The sequence below is a fragment of the Phallusia mammillata genome, chromosome 4 (assembly GCF_965637545.1).
Source record: "Phallusia mammillata chromosome 4, kaPhaMamm4.hap1.1, whole genome shotgun sequence".
Classification (NCBI taxonomy): domain Eukaryota; kingdom Metazoa; phylum Chordata; class Ascidiacea; order Phlebobranchia; family Ascidiidae; genus Phallusia; species Phallusia mammillata.
The window spans coordinates 8,488,756-8,507,834 of NC_137255.1; the positions used below are offsets into that span (position 1 = coordinate 8,488,756).

Consider the following 19,079-nt stretch of genomic DNA (forward strand, 5'->3'; position numbering starts at 1 on the left):
TAACACTTTTGGTCGCAACGTACAAGTATATTTTGAATGACTGGGTTATCGAAACAATCTGTCTTATATCGCACGCTTCCATTTGTTAAAATCAAATCTATCATTTGAAAAAAAAAACGAACAAACAATTAAATGCGTGAACTCAACGTTTCTTACTTTGATCTTTAAACAGTTTGTTTGTTCAATGCAATATAATTGCCACTTAAACAAAATGTTGTCATTGTGTCAAATGCTTTGGTACAAATCATGCCAAACAATTGAGAAAAAGCCGAATCAGCCACTTTATCGGAACTGCAAATTTTTCTTATCCAATTTAATACTTCGCACAAACTATCGCCCAACGGGGGGCTCGAACCCACGACCTCCAACGCTCTACCGACTGAGCTAGCCGGGCGCACAAGGTTGCAGTCGACTCAAAATGCGTAAACCTTCCAAGCAATACACATCACACAGGCGTGAACATACGATAATGGCAAAGGATCGAACTTTCTGGTCAAAACAATTCTTGTTTATACGTGCAGTTGACACATCGGCTCGTTGATCTAGGGCAGTAGTTCTCAAACTGTGCGTCGCGACGCCCTGGTGCGTCGTTTCAATCTTCCAAGGGCGTCACAGAATAGTTTCGTTTCGTGGCTTTTTGTTGTTGTATCAATAAACACAGCTTTAATAACAAGTTTCCTCAATAACTTTTGTTTCCTGGTGCGTCGCAAGTCCAGAAAACTTTTCCAGGGGCGTCGCAACAACAAAAAGTTTGAGAACCACTGGTCTAGGGGTATGATTCTCGCTTAGGGTGCGAGAGGTCCCGGGTTCAAATCCCGGACGAGCCCTTCTATAACACTTTTGGTCGCAACGTACAAGTACATTTTAAATGACTGGGTTATCGATACACGTCTGTCTTATATCGTACGCATCCGTGCCTTACAATCAAATCTATCATTTGAAAAAACCAACCAACAATTAAATGCGTGAACGCAAGGTTTCTTACTTCGATCTTTGAACAGTTTGTTTGTTCAATGCAATATAATTGCCACTTAAACAAAATGTTGTCTTTGTGTCAAATGCTTTGGTACAAATCATGCCAAACAATTGAAAAAAAGCCAAATCAGCCACTTTATCGGAACTGCAAATTTTTCTTATCCAATCTAATACTTCGCACAAACTATCGCCCAACGAGGGGCTCGAACCCACGACCGTTGGATTAAGTATCCAACGCTCTACCGACTGAGCTAGCCGGGCGCACAAGGTTGCAGTCGACTCAAAATGCGTAAACCTTCCAAGCAATACACATCACATAGGTGTGAACATACGACAATGGCAAAGGTTCGAACTTTCTGTTTTGAACAAGCCTTATGTATACATGCAGTTAACACATCGGCTCGTTGGTCTAGGGGTATGATTCTCGCTTAGCGTGCGAGAGGTCCCGGGTTCAAATCCCGGACGAGCCCTTCTGTAACACTTTTGGTCGCAACGTACAAGTACATTTTAAATGACTGGGTTATCGAAACAATCTGTCTTATATCGCACGCTTCCATTTGTTAGAATCAAATCTATCATTTGAAAAAAAACCGAACAAACAATTAAATGCGTGAACTCAACGTTTCTTACTTTGATCTTTAAACAGTTTGTTTGTTCAATGCAATATAATTGCCACTTAAACAAAATGTTGTCTTTGTGTCAAATGCTTTGGTACAAATCATGCCAAACAATTGAAAAAAAGCCAAATCAGCCACTTTATCGGAACTGCAAATTTTTCTTATCCAATCTAATACTTCGCACAAACTATCGCCCAACGTGGGGCTCGAACCCACGACCATTGGATTAAGAGTCCAACGCTCTACCGACTGAACTAGCCGGGCGCACAAGGTTGCAGTCGACACAAAATGGGTAAACCTTCCAAGCAATACACATCACACAAGCGTGAACATACGATAATGGCAAAGGATCGAACTTTCTGGTCAAAACAATTCTTGTTTATACGTGCAGTTGACACATCGGCTCGTTGATCTAGGGCAGTAGTTCTCAAACTGTGCGTCGCGACGCCCTGGTGCGTCGTTTCAATCTTCCAAGGGCGTCACAGAATAGTTTCGTTTCGTGGCTTTTTGTTGTTGTATCAATAAACACAGCTTTAATAACAAGTTTCCTCAATAACTTTTATTTCCTTGTGCGTCGCAAGTCCAGAAAACTTTTCCAGGGGCGTCGCAACAACAAAAAGTTTGAGAACCACTGGTCTAGGGGTATGATTCTCGCTTAGGGTGCGAGAGGTCCCGGGTTCAAATCCCGGACGAGCCCTTCTAGAACACTTTTGGTCGCAACGTACAAGTACATTTTAAATGACTGGGTTATCGATACACGTCTGTCTTATATCGTACGCTTCCCTGCCTTACAATCAAATCTATCATTTGAAAAAACAAACCAAAAATTAAATGCGTGAACGCAAGGTTTCTTACTTCGATCTTTGAACAGTTTGTTTGTTCAATGCAATATAATTGCCACTTAAACAAAATGTTGTCTTTGTGTCAAATGCTTTGGTACAAATCATGCCAAACAATTGAAAAAAGCCAAATCAGCCACTTTATCGGAACTGCAAATTTTTCTTATCCAATCTAATACTTCGCACAAACTATCGCCCAAAGTGGGGCTCGAACCCACGACCGTTGGATTAAGAGTCCAACGCTCTACCGACTGAGCTAGCCGGGCGCACAAGGTTGCAGTCGACTCAAAATGCGTAAACCTTCCAAGCAATACACATCACATAGGTGTGAACATACGACAATGGCAAAGGTTCGAACATTCTGTTTTGAACAAGCCTTATGTATACAAGCAGTTAACACATCGGCTCGTTGGTCTAGGGGTATGATTCTCGCTTAGGGTGCGAGAGGTCCCGGGTTCAAATCCCGGACGAGCCCTTCTATAACACTTTTGGTCGCAACGTACAAGTACATTTTAAATGACTGGGTTATCGAAACAATCTGTCTTACATCGCACGCTTCCATTTGTTAGAATCAAATCTATCATTTGAAAAAAAAACCAACAAACAATTAAATGCGTGAACGCAACATTTCTTACTTTGATCTTTAAACAGTTTGTTTGTTCAATGCAATATAATTGCCACTGAAACAAAATGTTGTCATTGTGTCAAATGCTTTGGTACAAATCATGCCAAACAATTGAAAAAAAGCCAAATCAGCCACTTTATCGGAACTGCAAATTTTTCTTATCCAATCTAATACTTCGCACAAACTATCGCCCAACGTGGGGCTCGAACCCGCGACCATTGGATTAAGAGTCCAACGGTCTACCGACTGAACTAGCCGAGCGCACAAGGTTGCAGTCGACTCAAAATGCGTAAACCTTCCAAGCAATACACATCACATAGGTGTGAACATACGACAATGGCAAAGGTTCGAACTTTCTGTTTTGAACAAGCCTTATGTATACATGCAGTTAACACATCGGCTCGTTGGTCTAGGGGTATGATTCTCGCTTAGGGTCCGAGAGGTACCGGGTTCAAATCCCGGACGAGCCCTTCTCTAACACTTTTGGTCGCAACGTACAAGTACATTTTAAATGACTGGGTTATCGAAACAATCTGTCTTATATCGCACGCTTCCATTTGTTAGAATCAAAACTATCATTTGAAAAAAAAACGAACAAACAATTAAATGCGTGAACGCAACGTTTCTTACTTTGATCTTTAAACAGTTTGTTTGTTCAATGCAATATAATTGCCACTTAAACAAAATGTTGTCATTGTGTCAAATGCTTTGGTACAAATCATGCCAAACAATTGAAAAAAAGCCAAATCAGCCACTTTATCGGAACTGCAAATTTTTCTTATCCAATCTAATACTTCGCACAAACTATCGCCCAACGTGGGGCTCGAACCCGCGACCATTGGATTAAGAGTCCAACGGTCTACCGACTGAACTAGCCGGGCGCACAAAGTTGCAGTCGACACAAAATGGGTAAACCTTCCAAGCAATACACATCACACAAGCGTGAACATACGATAATGGCAAAGGATCGAACTTTCTGGTCAAACAATTCTTGTTTATACGTGCAGTTGACACATCGGCTCGTTGGTCTAGGGCAGTAGTTCTCAAACTGTGCGTCGCGACGCCCTGGTGCGTCGTTTCAATCTTCCAAGGGCGTCACAGAATAGTTTCGTTTCGTGGCTTTTTGTTATTGTATCAATAAACACAGCTTTAATAACAAGTTTCCTCAATAACTTTTATTTCCTTGTGCGTCGCAAGTCCAGAAAACTTTTCCAGGGGCGTCGCAACAACAAAAAGTTTGAGAACCACTGGTCTAGGGGTATGATTCTCGCTTAGGGTGCGAGAGGTCCCGGGTTCAAATCCCGGACGAGCCCTTCTATAACACTTTTGGTTGCAACGTACAAGTACATTTTAAATGACTGGGTAATCGATACACGTCTGTCTTATATCGTACGCTTCCGTGCCTTACAATCAAATCTATCATTTGAAAAAACCAACCAACAATTAAATGCGTGAACGCAAGGTTTCTTACTTCGATCTTTGAACAGTTTGTTTGTTCAATGCAATATAATTGCCACTTAAACAAAATGTTGTCTTTGTGTCAAATGCTTTGGTACAAATCATGCCAAACAATTAAAAAAATGCCAAATCAGCCACTTTATCGGAACTGCAAATTTTTCTTATCCAATCTAATACTTCGCACAAACTATCGCCCAACGTGGGGCTCGAACCCACGACCGTTGGATTAAGAGTCCAACGCTCTACCGACTGAGCTAGCCGGGCGCACAAGGTTGCAGTCGACTCAAAATGCGTAAACCTTCCAAGCAATACACATCACATAGGTGTGAACATACGACAATGGCAAAGGTTCGAACTTTCTGGTTAAAACAATTCTTGTTTATACGTGCAGTTGACACATCGGCTCGTTGGTCTAGGGCAGTAGTTCTCAAACTGTGCGTCGCGACGCCCTGGTTCGTCGTTTCAATCTTCCAAGGGCGTCACAGAATAGTTTCGTTTCGTGGCTTTTTGTTGTTGTATCAATAAACACAGCTTTAATAACAAGTTTCCACAATAACTTTTATTTCCTGGTGCGTCGCAAGTCCAGAAAACTTTTCCAGGGGCGTCGCAACAACAAAAAGTTTGAGAACCACTGGTCTAGGGGTATGATTCTCGCTTAGGGTGCGAGAGGTCCCGGGTTCAAATCCCGGACGAGCCCTTCTATAACACTTTTGGTCGCAACGTACAAGTACATTTTAAATGACTGGGTTATCGATACACGTCTGTCTTATATTGTACGCTTCCGTGCCTTACAATCAAATCTATCATTTGAAAAAACAAACCAACAATTAAATGCGTGAACGCAAGGTTTCTTACTTCGATCTTTGAACAGTTTGTTTGTTACATGCAATATAATTGCCACTTAAACAAAATGTTGTCTTCGTGTCAAATGCTTTGGTACAAGCCATGCCAAGTACTTGAAAAGAATTCCAAATCAGCTAGTTTGCCTGATTTACAAATCTGTCTCAACCAATCTAATACATCGCACAAACTATCGCCCAACGGGAGGCTCGAACCCACGACCGTTGGATTAAGAGTCCAACGCTCTACCGACTGAGCTAGCCGGGCACACAAGGTTGCAGTCGACTCAAAATGCGTAAACCTTCCAAGCAATACACATCACATAGGTGTGAACATACGACAATGGCAAAGGTTCGAACTTTCTGTTTTGAACAAGCCTTATGTATACATGCAGTTAACACATCGGCTCGTTGGTCTAAAGCAGTAGTTCTCAAACTGTGCGTCGCGACGCCCTGGTGCGTCGTTTCAATCTTCCAAGGGCGTCACAGAATAGTTTCGTTTCGTGGCTTTTTGTTGTTGTATCAATAAACACAGCTTTAATAACAAGTTTCCTCAATAACTTTTATTTCCTTGTGCGTCGCAAGTCCAGAAAACTTTTCCAGGGGCGTCGCAACAACAAAAAGTTTGAGAACCACTGGTCTAGGGGTATGATTCTCGCTTAGGGTGCGAGAGGTCCCGGGTTCAAATCCCGGACGAGCCCTTCTAGAACACTTTTGGTCGCAACGTACAAGTACATTTTAAATGACTGGGTTATCGATACACGTCTGTCTTATATCGTACGCTTCCGTGCCTTACAATCAAATCTATCATTTGAAAAAACCAACCAAAAATTAAATGCGTGAACGCAAGGTTTCTTACTTCGATCTTTGAACAGTTTGTTTGTTCAATGCAATATAATTGCCACTTAAACAAAATGTTGTCTTTGTGTCAAATGCTTTGGTACAAATCATGCCAAACAATTGAAAAAATGCCAAATCAGCCACTTTATCGGAACTGCAAATTTTTCTTATCCAATCTAATACTTCGCACAAACTATCGCCCAACGTGGGGCTCGAACCCACGACCGTTGGATTAAGAGTCCAACGCTCTACCGACTGAGCTAGCCGGGCGCACAAGGTTGCAGTCGACTCAAAATGCGTAAACCTTCCAAGCAATACACATCACATAGGTGTGAACATACGACAATGGCAAAGGTTCGAACTTTCTGTTTTGAACAAGCCTTATGTATACATGCAGTTCACACATCGGCTCGTTGGTCTAGGGTAGGGGTGGGCAAACTACGGCCCGCGGGCCGCATGCGGCCCGGCAAAGGAGTTCATGCGGCCCGCCAAATGTTGGGAAATTTTAAACAGAAAGTTTCCGAGCAACGCTGAATAGTATTATAACCACAGACGTAGTTTTGAAAAATACCGGGGGTGTTTACGTGAATTGGTCTGCTGTTTCTACCACGTTATCATGCAAATATTCACTTGAAAGAATTTATTCGTTCGATAAAAGTAAAAGCCATTCACGTTTTCAAATACAGCCCACTTTGTACTGTTGACGCCAAAACTTTGGTCACTTTGGATCAAGTTTAGGTCGTTGCAGTACATTGCAAACGGACATTAAACACGGGTTTAGAATCATTAACACAGACCACGACACTTAAGATGGATACAAAAAGCGGCTCGCTTTGTTTAATGTTGGCGCAAGGAATATATTAACAAAAAAACGTGGTGCAGCCTATGTTGCAACACATGCTATGTTTACAACAAATGCTTTATTTTTTTATTTAGTTGTAGCGTTTCAACCAATGTTTGTGCAAACAAAGTGACAACAAACGTATTTGCACATAGCTGAAAATATACTATGTTAATATTTTAAGCTAAATCAGGGGTACACAACCTGCGGCCGTACGGCCACATGCGGCCGCGTAGACGAGTTTGTGCGGCCGTGACCATGTATGTCAAAATACATGTACTGGCTTCCGTGACGTAACTAAAACTATTTTGCCAAATATTTTGATTTTCAAACTGCTAAAAACAGATTTCGTGAGACTTAAAAAAAGATTACCATCCTAAGAACCACATGCGCCAGGCTTTTTATCCGCTTATTGTCTGCAAACAATGCGAATAAACAGGCACCGCAATCGTCACAATACCGATTATGACGTCATAAACAGTTAGCTCCGTTCAGTCAAACTTATGCACCAAGTTAGAAATTATTAATATGAGCATTTTAAGCAACTTTGAATGGTATATACATGTGATAAACCTAATTCTTTACAGTGTTATTAAAAAAAACAAGCAAGCAATTGGGGGGCCGTTGGTGAAATACAATGCGGCCCCATAAGATTAAGAACTTTTGAATGCGGCCCTTGCGCTGAAAAGTTTGCCCACCCCTGGTCTAGGGGTATGATTCTCGCTTAGGGTGCGAGAGGTCCCGGGTTCAAATCCCGGACGAGCCCTTCTAGAACACTTTTGGTCGCAACGTACAAGTATATTTTGAATGACTGGGTTATCGAAACAATCTGTCTTATATCGCACGCTTCCATTTGTTAGAATCAAATCTATCATTTGAAAAAAACGAACAAACAATTAAATGCGTGAACGCAACGTTTCTTACTTTGATCTTTAAACAGTTTGTTTGTTCAATGCAATATAATTGCCACTTAAACAAAATGTTGTCTTTGTGTCAAATGCTTTGGTACAAATCATGCCAAACAATTGAAAAAAAGCCAAATACGCCACTTTATCGGAACTGCAAATTTTTCTTATCCAATCTAATACTTCGTACAAACTATCGCCCAACGGGGGGCTCGAACCCACGATCGTTGGATTAAGAGTCCAACGCTCTACCGACTGAGCTAGCCGGGCGCACAAGGTTGCAGTCGACTCAAAATGCGTAAACCTTCCAAGCAATACACATCACATAGGTGTGAACATACGACAATGCCAAAGGTTCGAACTTTCTGTTTTGAACAAGCCTTATGTATACATGCAGTTAACACATCGGCTCGTTGGTCTAGGGGTATGATTCTCGCTTTGGGTGCGAGAGGTCCCGGGTTCAAATCCCGGACGAGCCCTTCTAGAACACTTTTGGTCGCAACGTACAAGTACATTTTAAATTACTGGGTAATCGATACACGTCTGTCTTATATTGTACGCTTCCATGTCTTACAATCAAATCTATCATTTGAAAAAACAAACCAACAATTAAATGCGTGAACGCAAGGTTTCTTACTTCGATCTTTGAACAGTTTTTTGTTACATGCAATATAATTGCCACTTAAACAAAATGTTGTCTTCGTGTCAAATGCTTTTGTACAAGCCATGCCAAACACTTGAAAAGAATTCCAAATCAGCTGGTTTGCCTGATTTACAAATCTGTCTCATCCAATCTAATACTTCGCACAAAATATCGCCCAACGTGGGGCTCGAACCCACGACCGTTGGATTAAGAGTCCAACGCTCTACCGACTGAGCTAGCCGGGCGCACAAGGTTGCAGTCGACTCAAAATGCGTAAACCTTCCAAGCAATACACATCACATAGGTGTGAACATACGACAATGGCAAAGGTTCGAACTTTCTGTTTTGAACAAGCCTTATGTATACATGCAGTTAACACATCGGCTCGTTGGTCTAGGGGTATGATTCTCGCTTTGGGTGCGAGAGGTCCCGGGTTCAAATCCCGGACGAGCCCTTCTAGAACACTTTTGGTCGCAACGTACAACTACATTTTAAATGACTGAGTAATCGATACACGTCTGTCTTATATTGTACGCTTCCGTGCATTACAATCAAATCTATCATTTGAAAAAACAAACCAACAATTAAATGCGTGAACGCAAGGTTTCTTACTTCGATCTTTGAACAGTTTGTTTGTTACATGCAATATAATTGCCACTTAAACAAAATGTTGTCTTCGTGTCAAATGCTTTGGTACAAGCCATGCCAAACACTTGAAAAGAGTCCAACGCTCTACCGACTGAGCTAGCCGGGCGCACAAGGTTGCAGTCGACTCGAAATGCGTAAATCTTCCAAGCAATACACATCACATAGGTGTGAACTTACGACAATGGCAAAGGTTAGAACTTTCTGTTTTGAACAAGCCTTATGTATACATGCAGTTAACACATCGGCTCGTTGGTCTAGGGGTATGATTCTCGCTTTGGGTGCGAGTGGTCCCGGGTTCAAATCCCGGACTACCCCTTCTATAACACTTTTGGTCGCAACGTACAAGTATATTTTGAATGACTGGGTTATCGAAACAATCTGTCTTATATCGCACGCTTCCATTTGTTAGAATCAAATCTATCATTTGAAAAAACAAACCAACAATTAAATGCGTGAACGCAAGGTTTCTTACTTCGATCTTTGAACAGTTTGTTTGTTGCATGCAATATAATTGCCACTTAAACAAAATGTTGTCTTCGTGTCAAATGCTTTGGTACAAGCCATGCCAAACACTTGAAAAGAATTCCAAATCAGCTGGTTTGCCTGATTTACAAATCTGTCTCATCCAATCTAATACTTCGCACAAAATATCGCCCAACGGGGGGCTCGAACCCACGATCGTTGGATTAAGAGTCCAACGCTCTACCGACTGAGCTAGCCGGGCGCACAAGGTTGCAGTCGACTCAAAATGCGTAAACCTTCCAAGCAATACACATCACATAGGTGTGAACATACGACAATGGCAAAGGTTCGAACTTTCTGTTTTGAACAAGCCTTATGTATACATCAGTTAACACATCGGCTCGTTGGTCTAGGGGTATGATTCTCGCTTTGGGTGCGAGAGGTCCCGGGTTCAAATCCCGGACGAGCCCTTCTAGAACACTTTTGGTCGCAACGTACAAGTACATTTTAAATGACTGGGTAATCGATACACGTCTGTCTTATATTGTACGCTTCCATGTCTTACAATCAAATCTATCATTTGAAAAAACAAACCAACAATTAAATGCGTGAACGCAAGGTTTCTTACTTCGATCTTTGAACAGTTTGTTTGTTACATGCAATATAATTGCCACTTAAACAAAATGTTGTCTTCGTGTCAAATGCTTTTGTACAAGCCATGCCAAACACTTGAAAAGGATTACAAATCAGCTGGTTTGCCTGATTTACAAATCTGTCTCATCCAATCTAATACTTCGCACAAAATATCGCCCAACGTGGGGCTCGAACCCACGACCGTTGGATTAAGAGTCCAACGCTCTACCGACTGAGCTAGCCGGGCGCACAAGGTTGCAGTCGACTCAAAATGCGTAAACCTTCCAAGCAATACACATCACATAGGTGTGAACATACGACAATGGCAAAGGTTCGAACTTTCTGTTTTGAACAAGCCTTATGTATACATGCAGTTAACACATCGGCTCGTTGGTCTAGGGGTATGATTCTCGCTTTGGGTGCGAGAGGTCCCGGGTTCAAATCCCGGACGAGCCCTTCTAGAACACTTTTGGTCGCAACGTACAAGTACATTTTAAATGACTGAGTAATCGATACACGTCTGTCTTATATTGTACGCTTCCGTGCATTACAATCAAATCTATCATTTGAAAAAACAAACCAACAATTAAATGCGTGAACGCAAGGTTTCTTACATCGATCTTTGAACAGTTTGTTTGTTACATGCAATATAATTGCCACTTAAACAAAATGTTGTCTTCGTGTCAAATGCTTTGGTACAAGCCATGCCAAACACTTGAAAAGAGTCCAACGCTCTACCGACTGAGCTAGCCGGGCGCACAAGGTTGCAGTCGACTCGAAATGCGTAAATCTTCCAAGCAATACACATCACATAGGTGTGAACTTACGACAATGGCAAAGGTTCGAACTTTCTGTTTTGAACAAGCCTTATGTATACATGCAGTTAACACATCGGCTCGTTGGTCTAGGGGTATGATTCTCGCTTTGGGTGCGAGTGGTCCCGGGTTCAAATCCCGGACTACCCCTTCTATAACACTTTTGGTCGCAACGTACAAGTATATTTTGAATGACTGGGTTATCGAAACAATCTGTCTTATATCGCACGCTTCCATTTGTTAGAATCAAATCTATCATTTGAAAAAAACGAACAAACAATTAAATGCGTGAACCCAACGTTTCTTACGTTGATCTTTAAACAGTTTGTTTGTTCAATGCAATATAATTGCCACTTAAACAAAATGTTGTCTTTGTGTCAAATGCTTTGTTACATATCATGCCAAACAATTGAAAAAAAGCCAAATCCGCCACTTTATCGGAACTGCAAATTTTTCTTATCCAATCTAATACTTCGTACAAACTATCGCCCAACGGGGGGGTCGAACCCACGATCGTTGGATTAAGAGTCCAACGCTCTACCGACTGAGCTAGCCGGGCGCACAAGGTTGCAGTCGACTCAAAATGCGTAAACCTTCCAAGCAATACACATCACATAGGTGTGAACATACGACAATGCCAAAGGTTCGAACTTTCTGTTTTGAACAAGCCTTATGTATACATGCAGTTAACACATCGGCTCGTTGGTCTAGGGGTATGATTCTCGCTTTGGGTGCGAGAGGTCCCGGGTTCAAATCCCGGTCGAGCCCTTCTAGAACACTTTTGTTCGCAACGTACAAGTACATTTTAAATTACTGGGTAATCGATACACGTCTGTCTTATATTGTACGCTTCCATGTCTTACAATCAAATCTATCATTTGAAAAAACAAACCAACAATTAAATGCGTGAACGCAAGGTTTCTTACTTCGATCTTTGAACAGTTTGTTTGTTACATGCAATATAATTGCCACTTAAACAAAATGTTGTCTTCGTGTCAAATGCTTTTGTACAAGCCATGCCAAACAATTGAAAAGAATTCCAAATCAACTGGTTTGCCTGATTTACAAATCTGTCTCATCCAATCTAATACTTCGCACAAAATATCGCCCAACGTGGGGCTCGAACCCACGACCGTTGGATTAAGAGTCCAACGCTCTACCGACTGAGCTAGCCGGGCGCACAAGGTTGCAGTCGACTCAAAATGCGTAAACCTTCCAAGCAATACACATCACATAGGTGTGAACATACGACAATGGCAAAGGTTCGAACTTTCTGTTTTGAACAAGCCTTATGTATACATGCAGTTAACACATCGGCTCGTTGGTCTCGGGGTATGATTCTCGCTTTGGGTGCGAGAGGTCCCGGGTTCAAATCCCGGACGAGCCCTTCTAGAACACTTTTGGTCGCAACGTACAAGTACATTTTAAATGACTGAGTAATCGATACACGTCTGTCTTATATTGTACGCTTCCGTGCATTACAATCAAATCTATCATTTGAAAAAACAAACCAACAATTAAATGCGTGAACGCAAGGTTTCTTACTTCGATCTTTGAACAGTTTGTTTGTTACATGCAATATAATTGCAACTTAAACAAAATGTTGTCTTCGTGTCAAATGCTTTGGTACAAGCCATGCCAAACACTTGAAAAGAGTCCAACGCTCTACCGACTGAGCTAGCCGGGCGCACAAGGTTGCAGTCGACTCAAAATGCGTAAATCTTCCCAGCAATACACATCACATAGGTGTGAACATACGACAATGGCAAAGGTTCGAACTTTCTGTTTTGAACAAGCCTTATGTTTCCAGCAGTTAACACATCGGCTCGTTGGTCTAGGGGTATGATTCTCGCTTTGGGTGCGAGAGGTCCCGGGTTCAAATCCCGGACGAGCCCTTCTATAACACTTTTGGACGCAACGTACAAGTATATTTTGAATGACTGGGTTATCGAAACAATCTGTCTTATATCGCTCGCTTCCATTTGTTAGAATCAAATCTATCATTTGAAAAAAACCAACAAACAATTAAATGCGTGAACGCAACGTTTCTTACTTTGATCTGTAAACAGTTTGTTTGTTCAATGCAATATAATTGCCACTTAAACAAAATGTTGTCTTTGTGTCAAATGCTTTGGTACAAATCATTCCAAACAATTGAAAAAAAGCCAAATCAGCCACTTTATCGGAACTGCAAATTTTTCTTATCCAATCTAATACTTCGCACAAACTATCGCCTAACGGGGGGCTCGAACCCACGACAGTTGGACTAAGAGTCCAACGCTCTACCGACTGAGCTAGCCGGGCGCACAAGGTTGCAGTCGACTCAAAATGCGTAAACCTTCCAAGCAATACATATCACATAGGCGTGAATAGACGACAATGGCAAAGGATCGAACTTTCTGGTTAAAACAACTCTTGTTTATACGTGCAGTTGACACATCGGCTCGTTGGTCTAGGGGTATGATTCTCGCTTTGGGTGCGAGAGGTCCCGGGTTCAAATCCCGGACGAGCCCTTCTATAACACTTTTGGACGCAACGTACAAGTACATTTTAAATGACTGGGTTATCGATACACGTCTGTCTTATATCGTACGCTTCCGTGCCTTGCAATCAAATCTATCATTTGAAAAAACAAACCAACAATTAAATGCGTGAACGCAAGGTTTCTTACTTCGATCTTTGAACAGTTTGTTTGTTACATGCAATATAATTGCCACTTAAACAAAATGTTGTCTTCGTGTCAAATGCTTTTGTACAAGCCATGCCAAACACTTGAAAAGAATTCCAAATCAGCTGGTTTGCCTGATTTACAAATCTGTCTCATCCAATCTAATACTTCGCACAAAATATCGCCCAACGTGGGGCTCGAACCCACGACCGTTGGATTAAGAGTCCAACGCTCTACCGACTGAGCTAGCCGGGCGCACAAGGTTGCAGTCGACTCAAAATGCGTAAACCTTCCAAGCAATACACATCACATAGGTGTGAACATACGACAATGGCAAAGGTTCGAACTTTCTGTTTTGAACAAGCCTTATGTATACATGCAGTTAACACATCGGCTCGTTGGTCTAGGGGTATGATTCTCGCTTTGGGTGCGAGAGGTCCCGGGTTCAAATCCCGGACGAGCCCTTCTAGAACACTTTTGGTCGCAACGTACAAGTACATTTTAAATGACTGAGTAATCGATACACGTCTGTCTTATATTGTACGCTTCCGTGCATTACAATCAAATCTATCATTTGAAAAAACAAACCAACAATTAAATGCGTGAACGCAAGGTTTCTTACTTCGATCTTTGAACAGTTTGTTTGTTACATGCAATATAATTGCCACTTAAACAAAATGTTGTCTTCGTGTCAAATGCTTTGGTACAAGCCATGCCAAACACTTGAAAAGAGTCCAACGCTCTACCGACTGAGCTAGCCGGGCGCACAAGGTTGCAGTCGACTCAAAATGCGTAAATCTTCCAAGCAATACACATCACATAGGTGTGAACATACGACAATGGCAAAGGTTCGAACTTTCTGTTTTGAACAAGCCTTATGTATACATGCAGTTAACACATCGGCTCGTTGGTCTAGGGGTATGATTCTCGCTTTGGGTGCGAGAGGTCCCGGGTTCAAATCCCGGACGAGCCCTTCTAGAACACTTTTGGTCGCAACGTACAAGTATATTTTGAATGACTGGGTTATCGAAACAATCTGTCTTATATCGCACGCTTCCATTTGTTAGAATCAAATCTATCATTTGAAAAAAACGAACAAACAATTAAATGCGTGAACGCAACGTTTCTTACTTTGATCTTTAAACAGTTTGTTTGTTCAATGCAATATAATTGCCACTTAAACAAAATGTTGTCTTTGTGTCAAATGCTTTGGTACAAATCATGCCAAACAATTGAAAAAAAGCCAAATACGCCACTTGATCGGAACTGCAAATTTTTCTTATCCAATCTAATACTTCGTACAAACTATCGCCCAACGGGGGGCTCGAACCCACGATCGTTGGATTAAGAGTCCAACGCTCTACCGACTGAGCTAGCCGGGCGCACAAGGTTGCAGTCGACTCAAAATGCGTAAACCTTCCAAGCAATACACATCACATAGGTGTGAACATACGACAATGCCAAAGGTTCGAACTTTCTGTTTTGAACAAGCCTTATGTATACATGCAGTTAACACATCGGCTCGTTGGTCTAGGGGTATGATTCTCGCTTTGGGTGCGAGAGGTCCCGGGTTCAAATCCCGGACGAGCCCTTCTAGAACACTTTTGGTCGCAACGTACAAGTACATTTTAAATGACTGGGTAATCGATACACGTCTGTCTTATATTGTACGCTTCCATGTCTTACAATCAAATCTATCATTTGAAAAAACAAACCAACAATTAAATGCGTGAACGCAAGGTTTCTTACTTCGATCTTTGAACAGTTTGTTTGTTACATGCAATATAATTGCCACTTAAACAAAATGTTGTCTTCGTGTCAAATGCTTTTGTACAAGCCATGCCAAACACTTGAAAAGAATTCCAAATCAGCTGGTTTGCCTGATTTACAAATCTGTCTCATCCAATCTAATACTTCGCACAAAATATCGCCCAACGTGGGGCTCGAACCCACGACCGTTGGATTAAGAGTCCAACGCTCTACCGACTGAGCTAGCCGGGCGCACAAGGTTGCAGTCGACTCAAAATGCGTAAATCTTCCAAGCAATACACATCACATAGGTGTGAACATACGACAATGGCAAAGGTTCGAACTTTCTGTTTTGAACAAGCCTTATGTATACATGCAGTTAACACATCGGCTCGTTGGTCTAGGGGTATGATTCTCGCTTTGGGTGCGAGAGGTCCCGGGTTCAAATCCCGGACGAGCCCTTCTAGAACACTTTTGGTCGCAACGTACAAGTATATTTTGAATGACTGGGTTATCGAAACAATCTGTCTTATATCGCACGCTTCCATTTGTTAGAATCAAATCTATCATTTGAAAAAAACGAACAAACAATTAAATGCGTGAACGCAACGTTTCTTACTTTGATCTTTAAACAGTTTGTTTGTTCAATGCAATATAATTGCCACTTAAACAAAATGTTGTCTTTGTGTCAAATGCATTGGTACAAATCATGCCAAACAATTGAAAAAAAGCCAAATACGCCACTTTATCGGAACTGCAAATTTTTCTTATCCAATCTAATACTTCGTACAAACTATCGCCCAACGGGGGGCTCGAACCCACGATCGTTGGATTAAGAGTCCAACGCTCTACCGACTGAGCTAGCCGGGCGCACAAGGTTGCAGTCGACTCAAAATGCGTAAACCTTCCAAGCAATACACATCACATAGGTGTGAACATACGACAATGCCAAAGGTTCGAACTTTCTGTTTTGAACAAGCCTTATGTATACATGCAGTTAACACATCGGCTCGTTGGTCTAGGGGTATGATTCTCGCTTTGGGTGCGAGAGGTCCCGGGTTCAAATCCCGGACGAGCCCTTCTATAACACTTTTGGTCGCAACGTACAAGTACATTTTAAATGACTGAGTAATCGATACACGTCTGTCTTATATTGTACGCTTCCGTGCATTACAATCAAATCTATCATTTGAAAAAACAAACCAACAATTAAATGCGTGAACGCAAGGTTTCTTACTTCGATCTTTGAACAGTTTGTTTGTTACATGCAATATAATTGCCACTTAAACAAAATGTTGTCTTCGTGTCAAATGCTTTGGTACAAGCCATGCCAAACACTTGAAAAGAGTCCAACGCTCTACCGACTGAGCTAGCCGGGCGCACAAGGTTGCAGTCGACTCAAAATGCGTAAATCTTCCAAGCAATACACATCACATAGGTGTGAACATACGACAATGGCAAAGGTTCGAACTTTCTGTTTTGAACAAGCCTTATGTATACATGCAGTTAACACATCGGCTCGTTGGTCTAGGGGTATGATTCTCGCTTTGGGTGCGAGAGGTCCCGGGTTCAAATCCCGGACGAGCCCTTCTAGAACACTTTTGGTCGCAACGTACAAGTATATTTTGAATGACTGGGTTATCGAAACAATCTGTCTTATATCGCACGCTTCCATTTGTTAGAATCAAATCTATCATTTGAAAAAAACGAACAAACAATTAAATGCGTGAACGCAACGTTTCTTACTTTGATCTTTAAACAGTTTGTTTGTTCAATGCAATATAATTGCCACTTAAACAAAATGTTGTCTTTGTGTCAAATGCTTTGGTACAAATCATGCCAAACAATTGAAAAAAAGCCAAATACGCCACTTTATCGGAACTGCAAATTTTTCTTATCCAATCTAATACTTCGTACAAACTATCGCCCAACGGGGGGCTCGAACCCACGATCGTTGGATTAAGAGTCCAACGCTCTACCGACTGAGCTAGCCGGGCGCACAAGGTTGCAGTCGACTCAAAATGCGTAAACCTTCCAAGCAATACACATCACATAGGTGTGAACATACGACAATGCCAAAGGTTCGAACTTTCTGTTTTGAACAAGCCTTATGTATACATGCAGTTAGCACATCGGCTCGTTGGTCTAGGGGTATGATTCTCGCTTTGGGTGCGAGAGGTCCCGGGTTCAAATCCCGGACGAGCCCTTCTAGAACACTTTTGGTCGCAACGTACAAGTACATTTTAAATGACTGGGTAATCGATACACGTCTGTCTTATATTGTACGCTTCCATGTCTTACAATCAAATCTATCATTTGAAAAAACAAACCAACAATTAAATGCGTGAACGCAAGGTTTCTTACTTCGATCTTTGAACAGTTTGTTTGTTACATGCAATATAATTGCCACTTAAACAAAATGTTGTCTTCGTGTCAAATGCTTTTGTACAAGCCATGCCAAACACTTGAAAAGAATTCCAAATCAGCTGGTTTGCCTGATTTACAAATCTGTCTCATCCAATCTAATACTTCGCACAAAATATCGCCCAACGTGGGGCTCGAACCCACGACCGTTGGATTAAGAGTCCAACGCTCTACCGACTGAGCTAGCCGGGCGCACAAGGTTGCAGTCGACTCAAAATGCGTAAATCTTCCAAGCAATACACATCACATAGGTGTGAACATACGACAATGGCAAAGGTTCGAACTTTCTGTTTTGAACAAGCCTTATGTATACATGCAGTTAACACATCGGCTCGTTGGTCTAGGGGTATGATTCTCGCTTTGGGTGCGAGAGGTCCCGGGTTCAAATCCCGGACGAGCCCTTCTAGAACACTTTTGGTCGCAACGTACAAGTATATTTTGAATGACTGGGTTATCGAAACAATCTGTCTTATATCGCACGCTTCCATTTGTTAGAATCAAATCTATCATTTGAAAAAAACGAACAAACAATTAAATGCGTGAACGCAACGTTTCTTACTTTGATCTTTAAACAGTTTGTTTGTTCAATGCAATATAATTGCCACTTAAACAAAATGTTGTCTTTGTGTCAAATGCTTTGGTACAAATCATGCCAAACAATTGAAAAAAAGCCAAATACGCCACTTTATCGGAACTGCAAATTTTTCTTATCCAATCTAATACTTCGTACAAACTATCGCCCAACGGGGGGCTCGAACCCACGATCGTTGGATTAAGAGTCCAACGCTCTACCGACTGAGCTAGCCGGGCGCACAAGGTTGCAGTCGACTCAAAATGCGTAAACCTTCCAAGCAATACACATCACATAGGTGTGAACATACGACAATGCCAAAGGTTCGAACTTTCTGTTTTGAACAAGCCTTATGTATACATGCAGTTAACACATCGGCTCGTTGGTCTAGGGGTATGATTCTCGCTTAGGGTGCGAGAGGTCCCGGGTTCAAATCCCGGACGAGCCCTTCTAGAACACTTTTGGTCGCAACGTACAAGTACATTTTAAATGACTGGGTAATCGATACACGTCTGTCTTATATTGTA

At 41.7% G+C, this 19,079-nt stretch overlaps 39 non-coding genes across 39 annotated transcripts; 20 read left to right on the plus strand and 19 right to left on the minus strand.

Moving 5' to 3' along the window:
• The first annotated feature begins 1,373 nt into the window (after positions 1–1,373).
• Trnaa-agc (transfer RNA alanine (anticodon AGC)) lies at positions 1,374–1,445 on the plus strand. The gene has a single exon. It is a non-coding gene; the product is annotated as a tRNA-Ala (tRNA).
• A 338-nt stretch (positions 1,446–1,783) lies between these two features.
• Positions 1,784–1,856, minus strand: Trnak-cuu (transfer RNA lysine (anticodon CUU)). Its single transcript has one exon. It is a non-coding gene; the product is annotated as a tRNA-Lys (tRNA).
• A 768-nt stretch (positions 1,857–2,624) lies between these two features.
• Positions 2,625–2,697, minus strand: Trnak-cuu (transfer RNA lysine (anticodon CUU)). The gene has a single exon. It is a non-coding gene; the product is annotated as a tRNA-Lys (tRNA).
• Positions 2,698–2,834: 137 nt separating this feature from the next.
• Positions 2,835–2,906, plus strand: Trnap-agg (transfer RNA proline (anticodon AGG)). Its single transcript has one exon. It is a non-coding gene; the product is annotated as a tRNA-Pro (tRNA).
• Positions 2,907–3,454: 548 nt separating this feature from the next.
• Trnap-agg (transfer RNA proline (anticodon AGG)) lies at positions 3,455–3,526 on the plus strand. Its single transcript has one exon. It is a non-coding gene; the product is annotated as a tRNA-Pro (tRNA).
• Positions 3,527–3,864: 338 nt separating this feature from the next.
• Positions 3,865–3,937, minus strand: Trnak-cuu (transfer RNA lysine (anticodon CUU)). Its single transcript has one exon. It is a non-coding gene; the product is annotated as a tRNA-Lys (tRNA).
• A 768-nt stretch (positions 3,938–4,705) lies between these two features.
• On the minus strand, positions 4,706–4,778 carry Trnak-cuu (transfer RNA lysine (anticodon CUU)). The gene has a single exon. It is a non-coding gene; the product is annotated as a tRNA-Lys (tRNA).
• Positions 4,779–5,548: 770 nt separating this feature from the next.
• Trnak-cuu (transfer RNA lysine (anticodon CUU)) lies at positions 5,549–5,621 on the minus strand. Its single transcript has one exon. It is a non-coding gene; the product is annotated as a tRNA-Lys (tRNA).
• Positions 5,622–6,390: 769 nt separating this feature from the next.
• On the minus strand, positions 6,391–6,463 carry Trnak-cuu (transfer RNA lysine (anticodon CUU)). Its single transcript has one exon. It is a non-coding gene; the product is annotated as a tRNA-Lys (tRNA).
• Positions 6,464–8,136: 1,673 nt separating this feature from the next.
• On the minus strand, positions 8,137–8,209 carry Trnak-cuu (transfer RNA lysine (anticodon CUU)). Its single transcript has one exon. It is a non-coding gene; the product is annotated as a tRNA-Lys (tRNA).
• Positions 8,210–8,346: 137 nt separating this feature from the next.
• Positions 8,347–8,418, plus strand: Trnap-ugg (transfer RNA proline (anticodon UGG)). Its single transcript has one exon. It is a non-coding gene; the product is annotated as a tRNA-Pro (tRNA).
• A 336-nt stretch (positions 8,419–8,754) lies between these two features.
• Positions 8,755–8,827, minus strand: Trnak-cuu (transfer RNA lysine (anticodon CUU)). The gene has a single exon. It is a non-coding gene; the product is annotated as a tRNA-Lys (tRNA).
• A 137-nt stretch (positions 8,828–8,964) lies between these two features.
• Trnap-ugg (transfer RNA proline (anticodon UGG)) lies at positions 8,965–9,036 on the plus strand. The gene has a single exon. It is a non-coding gene; the product is annotated as a tRNA-Pro (tRNA).
• An 845-nt stretch (positions 9,037–9,881) lies between these two features.
• Positions 9,882–9,954, minus strand: Trnak-cuu (transfer RNA lysine (anticodon CUU)). Its single transcript has one exon. It is a non-coding gene; the product is annotated as a tRNA-Lys (tRNA).
• Positions 9,955–10,090: 136 nt separating this feature from the next.
• Trnap-ugg (transfer RNA proline (anticodon UGG)) lies at positions 10,091–10,162 on the plus strand. Its single transcript has one exon. It is a non-coding gene; the product is annotated as a tRNA-Pro (tRNA).
• A 337-nt stretch (positions 10,163–10,499) lies between these two features.
• Trnak-cuu (transfer RNA lysine (anticodon CUU)) lies at positions 10,500–10,572 on the minus strand. The gene has a single exon. It is a non-coding gene; the product is annotated as a tRNA-Lys (tRNA).
• Positions 10,573–10,709: 137 nt separating this feature from the next.
• Positions 10,710–10,781, plus strand: Trnap-ugg (transfer RNA proline (anticodon UGG)). Its single transcript has one exon. It is a non-coding gene; the product is annotated as a tRNA-Pro (tRNA).
• Positions 10,782–11,626: 845 nt separating this feature from the next.
• Trnak-cuu (transfer RNA lysine (anticodon CUU)) lies at positions 11,627–11,699 on the minus strand. Its single transcript has one exon. It is a non-coding gene; the product is annotated as a tRNA-Lys (tRNA).
• A 137-nt stretch (positions 11,700–11,836) lies between these two features.
• Trnap-ugg (transfer RNA proline (anticodon UGG)) lies at positions 11,837–11,908 on the plus strand. The gene has a single exon. It is a non-coding gene; the product is annotated as a tRNA-Pro (tRNA).
• Positions 11,909–12,245: 337 nt separating this feature from the next.
• Trnak-cuu (transfer RNA lysine (anticodon CUU)) lies at positions 12,246–12,318 on the minus strand. The gene has a single exon. It is a non-coding gene; the product is annotated as a tRNA-Lys (tRNA).
• Positions 12,319–12,455: 137 nt separating this feature from the next.
• Positions 12,456–12,527, plus strand: Trnap-ugg (transfer RNA proline (anticodon UGG)). Its single transcript has one exon. It is a non-coding gene; the product is annotated as a tRNA-Pro (tRNA).
• A 436-nt stretch (positions 12,528–12,963) lies between these two features.
• Positions 12,964–13,035, plus strand: Trnap-ugg (transfer RNA proline (anticodon UGG)). Its single transcript has one exon. It is a non-coding gene; the product is annotated as a tRNA-Pro (tRNA).
• Positions 13,036–13,581: 546 nt separating this feature from the next.
• Positions 13,582–13,653, plus strand: Trnap-ugg (transfer RNA proline (anticodon UGG)). The gene has a single exon. It is a non-coding gene; the product is annotated as a tRNA-Pro (tRNA).
• Positions 13,654–13,990: 337 nt separating this feature from the next.
• Positions 13,991–14,063, minus strand: Trnak-cuu (transfer RNA lysine (anticodon CUU)). The gene has a single exon. It is a non-coding gene; the product is annotated as a tRNA-Lys (tRNA).
• Positions 14,064–14,200: 137 nt separating this feature from the next.
• On the plus strand, positions 14,201–14,272 carry Trnap-ugg (transfer RNA proline (anticodon UGG)). Its single transcript has one exon. It is a non-coding gene; the product is annotated as a tRNA-Pro (tRNA).
• A 437-nt stretch (positions 14,273–14,709) lies between these two features.
• Positions 14,710–14,781, plus strand: Trnap-ugg (transfer RNA proline (anticodon UGG)). Its single transcript has one exon. It is a non-coding gene; the product is annotated as a tRNA-Pro (tRNA).
• Positions 14,782–15,117: 336 nt separating this feature from the next.
• Positions 15,118–15,190, minus strand: Trnak-cuu (transfer RNA lysine (anticodon CUU)). The gene has a single exon. It is a non-coding gene; the product is annotated as a tRNA-Lys (tRNA).
• Positions 15,191–15,327: 137 nt separating this feature from the next.
• On the plus strand, positions 15,328–15,399 carry Trnap-ugg (transfer RNA proline (anticodon UGG)). Its single transcript has one exon. It is a non-coding gene; the product is annotated as a tRNA-Pro (tRNA).
• A 337-nt stretch (positions 15,400–15,736) lies between these two features.
• Trnak-cuu (transfer RNA lysine (anticodon CUU)) lies at positions 15,737–15,809 on the minus strand. The gene has a single exon. It is a non-coding gene; the product is annotated as a tRNA-Lys (tRNA).
• A 137-nt stretch (positions 15,810–15,946) lies between these two features.
• On the plus strand, positions 15,947–16,018 carry Trnap-ugg (transfer RNA proline (anticodon UGG)). Its single transcript has one exon. It is a non-coding gene; the product is annotated as a tRNA-Pro (tRNA).
• Positions 16,019–16,354: 336 nt separating this feature from the next.
• Positions 16,355–16,427, minus strand: Trnak-cuu (transfer RNA lysine (anticodon CUU)). The gene has a single exon. It is a non-coding gene; the product is annotated as a tRNA-Lys (tRNA).
• A 137-nt stretch (positions 16,428–16,564) lies between these two features.
• On the plus strand, positions 16,565–16,636 carry Trnap-ugg (transfer RNA proline (anticodon UGG)). Its single transcript has one exon. It is a non-coding gene; the product is annotated as a tRNA-Pro (tRNA).
• A 437-nt stretch (positions 16,637–17,073) lies between these two features.
• Trnap-ugg (transfer RNA proline (anticodon UGG)) lies at positions 17,074–17,145 on the plus strand. The gene has a single exon. It is a non-coding gene; the product is annotated as a tRNA-Pro (tRNA).
• Positions 17,146–17,481: 336 nt separating this feature from the next.
• On the minus strand, positions 17,482–17,554 carry Trnak-cuu (transfer RNA lysine (anticodon CUU)). The gene has a single exon. It is a non-coding gene; the product is annotated as a tRNA-Lys (tRNA).
• A 137-nt stretch (positions 17,555–17,691) lies between these two features.
• On the plus strand, positions 17,692–17,763 carry Trnap-ugg (transfer RNA proline (anticodon UGG)). Its single transcript has one exon. It is a non-coding gene; the product is annotated as a tRNA-Pro (tRNA).
• A 337-nt stretch (positions 17,764–18,100) lies between these two features.
• Trnak-cuu (transfer RNA lysine (anticodon CUU)) lies at positions 18,101–18,173 on the minus strand. Its single transcript has one exon. It is a non-coding gene; the product is annotated as a tRNA-Lys (tRNA).
• Positions 18,174–18,310: 137 nt separating this feature from the next.
• Positions 18,311–18,382, plus strand: Trnap-ugg (transfer RNA proline (anticodon UGG)). Its single transcript has one exon. It is a non-coding gene; the product is annotated as a tRNA-Pro (tRNA).
• A 336-nt stretch (positions 18,383–18,718) lies between these two features.
• Positions 18,719–18,791, minus strand: Trnak-cuu (transfer RNA lysine (anticodon CUU)). The gene has a single exon. It is a non-coding gene; the product is annotated as a tRNA-Lys (tRNA).
• A 137-nt stretch (positions 18,792–18,928) lies between these two features.
• On the plus strand, positions 18,929–19,000 carry Trnap-agg (transfer RNA proline (anticodon AGG)). The gene has a single exon. It is a non-coding gene; the product is annotated as a tRNA-Pro (tRNA).
• The last annotated feature ends 79 nt before the right edge of the window (positions 19,001–19,079 follow it).